Source organism: Mus caroli, unplaced genomic scaffold, assembly GCF_978045245.1.
Source record: "Mus caroli unplaced genomic scaffold, Mus_caroli_1 scaffold_4, whole genome shotgun sequence".
NCBI classification, from domain to species: domain Eukaryota; kingdom Metazoa; phylum Chordata; class Mammalia; order Rodentia; family Muridae; genus Mus; species Mus caroli.
The window spans coordinates 104,613,328-104,619,779 of NW_028227259.1; the positions used below are offsets into that span (position 1 = coordinate 104,613,328).

The 6,452-nt window shown below is 44.4% G+C and overlaps 1 protein-coding gene across 28 annotated transcripts in view; it reads right to left on the reverse strand.

Annotated features, from left to right (window-relative positions):
- Sec31a (SEC31 homolog A, COPII component) overlaps nucleotides 1–4,499 on the reverse strand; it is a 56,682-nt gene extending 52,183 nt beyond the window's left edge. For 27 of the 28 annotated variants that reach the window (XM_029477038.2, XM_021163771.3, XM_021163770.3 and 24 more), the window contains exon 1: nucleotides 4,351–4,499. The gene's annotated coding sequence lies outside the window, so the exon portion shown is untranslated. Of the gene's footprint in view, nucleotides 1–4,150 lie in introns of all 28 variants that reach the window. The other variant, XM_021163760.1, reaches the window with a different exon arrangement.
- Nucleotides 4,500–6,452: the final 1,953 nt, after the last annotated feature.

Here is a 6,452-nt window from a genome sequence, read left to right on the forward strand (position 1 = left end):
GAGGAGGCAAACCCAGCAGCCTGTGTTTGACCTTGAGTGTGACACCCAGGTTCAATGGACACCAAAGCTGTCTTCAGACCCCACCTGCACACAGGGCACACCTGCACCCACCCATGCTACACACATACAGACAGTAATCATTTTAATTTAAAAATAAAAGCATTATTATTATTCTGATATCACAGTGATGCACCAACATTCAAGCTCCTGGACACTAAGAGACAAAAAGCTCAATTTAGAAGTTAGGTGTGATGGCCCACACTTGTCAGGTCAGCGCTCCGCAGCGGAAGCAAGAGGAAGAAGAGTTCGAGGTCATCTTCCACTACAGAGCAAGTGTGAGGCCAGCTCAGCTACAGCGACCCTGTCTCAAAGAAAGCGAACAAGAAAAGAAACCCTTTTTTTTTTACAAAGTGCTAGAGACAAGCTGGGCACAGTGCTACACAGTGCTACACGCCTGCAGGAGGTCAGGAGTGCCAGGCCAACCTAGCCACAAAAGGCCATCTTAAAAACCTGGACGGAGAGCCTGGTTTACACAGTGAGTTCCAGGAGAGCCAGAGCTAGAGTGAGACCCAGAATCAAAACAACACAACAATCAATCAACAGGGAGAAAACACAGCAAAGGCGCTAGGTAAGGTAGGCTACATGCTTGCCCTTCCTGGGTAGACTGTAGTCAACACCTCACCCCCCAGGTTTGGGAGCCGGCCTCTGCTACTATTAAATATGCTGTTAGATGTTGCTTAGCTCTTCTGGGCCCTGTTTCTACACTTGTAAAAGGTGTCTACCTCATCAGATAATATGAAATTTAAACAGCATAGCATGGATTATAGAGAACCAAATAAAGTGCCCTACACATAGATTAATGTTTGGATACACTTGTGCTGTAATTCTAATTTTTCAGGAAGGAAGGAAGGTTCACGGATCTGAGTCTTTCCTGCACTACGGAGCAAGTTCTGAGGTATGGAAAAAGTATATGGACGTTTTGTTTTAACTTCTTATGATTATATACACGGGGAAACAAATGCAATAATGACCTAGATAAGCTAAAAAAAAGTGTCAGATAAATCCTTTTTATTAATTTTAACTGCTTATATAATCTCATAAAAAAATACTAGCAAGGAGTGGGTAGGAGTTAATTTCAGAATAATTTCTAAAAGGAAAACAAATTGTTATTTTTTTAAGCTGGGGTTTGGGTTTAGAAATCATTAGTAAAGCACACAGAGCCCTAAAATCTCTAGATAGATAGACAGACAGATAGATATTCTGACTAGAATTACAGTATACTTACTGACAGCAAAGGTCCAAGGGCTGCCTAATTCCTGAATGTTTAGTTAATGTGTAACACAGAGATAACCACGGGGACATAAAATGGCTAAGTCAGAACTCAAAGCACTCCTAAGTGTATCTATTTCTTTGCTCTAATGTTCAATGTTCTAGTAAAGACTATTCCTCTTATTAACCTATGCAGAACAAAGTTTCAGTGCAGCTGCCTGGAAAGAAAGCCCTGTTACAATGACGGCCTACACCTATGCAGTCAGCTATGAGTCAAATTAAACAAGAATAGCCTACTCCATGTATTTACAAACTAAGTTTCTAGTTTCACTGGATTTTCTGTTACAAATATTTAATTGCAGATGACTTTCTTAGAACATGAGGGACAGAATGAAGCCATCTGTGCTTCTCAATGACAATCAATCTTTATAGTTTTGTGTAGCTTTTCAATACTACGTGATTATATTCACATTGCGCATAATTCATTTAAAGCATTGTATCCAGAACATAATCATACTAGAACAGGAAATGAGGACTCTGAGGACATTCGCTAGCTCATCCCCGCCACCTGCAAGTCAGTATCACAGCGCAGTAGATAGACTGAGGCTGGAACAGACGCCCTTTGCTGAAACCCCAGCCTAAGTCTCAGCTCCAACACTCACGCCGCTGCATCTCTGTGGTTCTGCTCCTCCCCACAAAGCTACCCACATCATAGCTTGTGAGAATTAAATGAGGTTTTAGAGTGTTTACGACACTGTCTAGCTCATAGTAAATAAATACAACTAACTATTCTGAAATCACAATTTAAAGGGATGGGAGAAAAGGCTTATCCATTAAGGATGCTTCTTGTTCTCAATTCACAATTTAAACCGTCAACAAGTCTTCAAGAATACATCTCCATGCTAGGTGAGGTGGCACACAGAGGAGTGTAACCCTAGTGCTGGAGGCTAGAGGTAGGAGGTCAGCAGTTTTGGGCCAGCCTGTGCTAAACAGATAAGGTCTCAAAAAAACAAGCAAACAAACAAAGAAAGCAAGAGTTAGGGGTGCAGCTCACAGTGCATACCTAGAATATCCAAGGTCCTGGGTCTTTCTCCCATCAATAAAAAACAAAACAAAAACCACCCAAAACCTAACATCCGAGGAACATTATGTTCCAGACAAGAACTTCTATCTATTTTTTAACTCACTTTCTCTCCACGATAATTACATTGAACTAGGTGGAAACTTTTTTCTTTCTAGTGACTTTCTTTAGTATTTTTAAATCATATGCATATGTGTTTGTGTATATGTAGGTGACTGAGAGCCACCTGATGTGGGTGCTCTCCAGGAAGAGCAGAGTGTGCTCCTGATGAGCCACCTCTGCGGTCCTAAACTCATTTTCACATTGCAAGTTTTATGTGGCAACATGAAAGCCAACAGTACTATTCTGTCAAAAACAGCAACCTTGCAAACAGCTGCCCCACACCTCTGAAAGTATGAAGTCAGAGGTGACGAACTCAGCACCTTTGATTCTTATAGAGAGTGCACATCCCTGCCTGGGACCATTTTTAGTAAAGGTCCACGTGAATAACTCACAAAGGACAGGAATATTTGTTCTCCAAAAGCTCCTTAGCGCTATCAGCTGTTCCAGGCTCACTTCACTCAACCAAACTAAAAAAAAAAAAAAAAAAAAAAAAATCAACCACGGTTGCAGAACTGCATATTATCTTATAAATCTACAAGATAAAATGTTAGGAGAAAAAGTTAATCTACAATAAAAGAAAATACTTCCGGTGTGGTGGTAGATGCCTGAAATCCCTCAGCTCTGGAGGTTAGAGAAGGAGGGTCAGAATTCAAGGTCATCCTTAGCTAATCAATAAGTTTGAGACTACTCCGGGCCACAAGACCCTATCTCAAAGAATGAAGGAAAGGGGGAAGAAGAGAGGGAGAAACAAAAAGAAATTAATTTAGCTGTATCACTTGACAAGTCTTTAATGTGGGGTTTTTGAACCTCATGAAATTACACAGAAAATTCTACCCAGGTATGTGCATACAGTGTACACATGCTTTTCTAGGAAAATCGCCCAATGCTTACAAAGGGGTATGAAAATGCCAAAAGACTGATAATCATTGCTTTTTACAGTTCACAAATGTCTTTCTACTCTTACATGTTTCAGGGGAAAAAAACTGTTTACAAAATTAACCAGTGAAATCCAAAACTCAACGCAAATCTCACATTTCCATACTCCATAATGTGTAATATTCACAATTAAGATAGAAATTATCCAAAAGTTCTTATTCCCTACAAACCTTTCTTGGTTTGCTGTAACAAAGAGAAACAAGGACAGAATTACTTAAAAGGGCAGTACACTTTAGCCAACTCCTGAATAATCAGGATATAGGGGATACGGTCACGTGAGCGAGCTTCTGATTTTATTTATACATATAAATATATATAAAAGAGTTACAATTGTAGACAAAGAGCCAAGTTTCAACTCTGTATAGTTTAACAATTTGGAGGAACTATCAAAAAAAACTGTTGCAACTTCCAGGAAGACCTGCAGAATTCGTTCTACGAGCTCACAGGAAAAGTTTATATGCCCACAAGTCCAGGCAGTTATTTTACAACTGCCTCACAATGTAATTTAATACAACAGCAGCAAAATCATATGCTTTTGAAGCACCGGCTGTGATTAGCGACTGCTGTCGCTAAATAATACAGATCCTAGTTAAACGATAGTAGCCTTCCTTTCAAATCTATGAACCTTTAAATCTGGCAACAGTTCAAACACAACACAAAAATCTCAACCTAAGTGAAGTCAAAGAAATCATCCCGAGGTCTGTTTCCCTTCCATGCCCTTGGGGATCGCACCACTTTGTGCACAGCGTCTGAAAGGCTAACCTCAAACTCACTCCCGAGCAGGGCAGCCTGGAAACGTCGGCAGAGGATGACCTGCACGATCACCCGCCTGCTGCGACTCCAGGCGTTGTCCCGGCGGGGCCGAAACGAAACGGGGGCGCGCTGTCAGCGGAGAACGGGCCTCGGGCCTCGGCAGCGGACACCGAACCTGGCGAGGGGCAGGAAACAAACGGCGGACACACCTGGCGGACCTCAGCGACCTGTCCTGCGTTAGCCGGCGAGCGTCGGCCTCTCCCCGGATCCGCCGCCGCCGCCCCTCCTCCGCGGCCCAGGGCCACCTCCACGCTCCGCTCCAACGTGGCAGCCGCAGCCCCGCCTGCGGGCCGGCACTTCCGGGTGCGGCAAGTCGCCACGCCCACCCGGCCGGCCGGCACTTCCGGGAGTAGCGGCTCGCTCCTCCCACCCCGCGGGACACCACTTCCGGGAGCAGCCACTCGGGTAGGCTAGTCTGGCCGGAGGTGAGGATTCAGCTGCGCGGCGTGAGGAGGCGCTTAACTTCTGGATGCATCCGCTTGGCGGTAGATCAAGGGGAAGTCGCGCTGGGCGTCTCCGTCGGGAAAGGAGAGCGGTGACCGCGAGGACGCCACGTAGCACTCCTGTGAAGCGTCAGCAGCTGCTGGCGACAATACCCACACTAGACAAGGCGGGCGAAAACTGGGCTGCAAGGACCGGTTCAGTTTGTGACTCGGCTAAGTTAATTATTGGTTCTGCGTCTTCCCTTTGAGAACTTACGTGATTTTGTCGCACACACCCAAAGGCTTATACTCTATAGAGGCTTAGCTGCGTTGAGTGAGGTATATCGAATTAAGTTCATATTCTTAATATTTCAGTAGCTATCCATGGTATTCAGACCTATTAGCACTCCCCCTGGGCTACCGGAACAAAATAAGCATATGTGTGTGTGTTTGTGTGGGTGTGTGTGTGTGTTGCTCTCAGATTGGAGCACTGAGATTTTCGTTTGGGGATATATATATGGATATAAACCAGTAACTGGAAATGTAGAAGCTGGTCTGTAGAGCAAAAGAATGAAATGGGTGCTGAATTGGGCCCATGCATATGATGCCACCACACTCAAGAAGTAGAGGCAGAAAGATCAGGAGTTCGAGGCTAGTCTAAATCCAGGTCACCTTAGGCTGCAAGAGAGCCTTTCTCGAAAAACAAAAGAAAATATAACGCCACCAAAGGCTGGAGAGATGGCTTAACAGTTGAGAGCACTTGCTGCTCTTACAGAGGGCTTGGGTTTATTTCCCAGAACCCATATGGCAGTGCACAACTATTTGTGACTCCAGTTTTAAAGGACCCTACACCATCTTCTGACCTCCAGCAATATCTGCATGCAATAAAGCACACACATCAATACAGGCACTCAACACATAAAAAGTGAATAAACCATAAACAACAAAAGAAATTAGGTGCTGAAATTCCCTATTCCAACTGAAGCTAGCTCTAGTACATTTCTGTACATTCTAACAAAATGAGGTTGGTTTGGGACCCTTTGGTCCCAGACACTTTATCTATCTATCTCCCTTAGAGCTCCCAACCTTAACGGATGTGCTGCCTGGTTGTACTTTCAATTTAAGGTGGGATTATTTCATCAGTGAAGTCAAGCCAGATGAAAATCACTTGTCATAAACTATTAGCACCTGGACTGAACTGAGGTCTCCTAACATATTACCCTTGTTGACCACACCCAAGTCTCCTGTAACACCTTGCTTATAGACTCCTTACATGAATGGAATGCTTTTTTTTTTCCTTCGAGGCAGGGTTTCTCTGTGTAGCCCTGGCTGTCCTGGAACTCACTCTGTAGACCAGGCTGGCCTCGAACTCAGACATATGCCTGCCTCTGCCTCCCGAGTGCTGGGATTGAGTGCTGGGATTGAAGGCGTGCGCCACCACGCCCGGCTGAGAGTAATGCTACTGATGTTGCTTTATTGAACCCAGGCTATCAGCAAGCTGGACTTTGAGGCAGAAGCAGGAAGACTGTGAGGCCAGCCTGAACTGCATGGTGACACCTTGTCTCTCCATGCTGAGGGTATACTTTATAGTAGGGCTTTCTGCATAGCACACACAAAGCTGTTTGATCCCTAGCAACAAGCTGGTAGTCAGAAGTACTAGAAAGTGGACATGTCTTTTATTCGCCCCCTCTGTGTTCTATATGTATTTCACTTTAAAAAGCAAGTTTACAGAGCTGAGAAAATGGTGGCCCACCCCACCTGACCCCACCCCAGCATGAGGATAGGACCTATGTATCAGCTTAGGGCAGCAGCCAGCATCTGTCACTCCA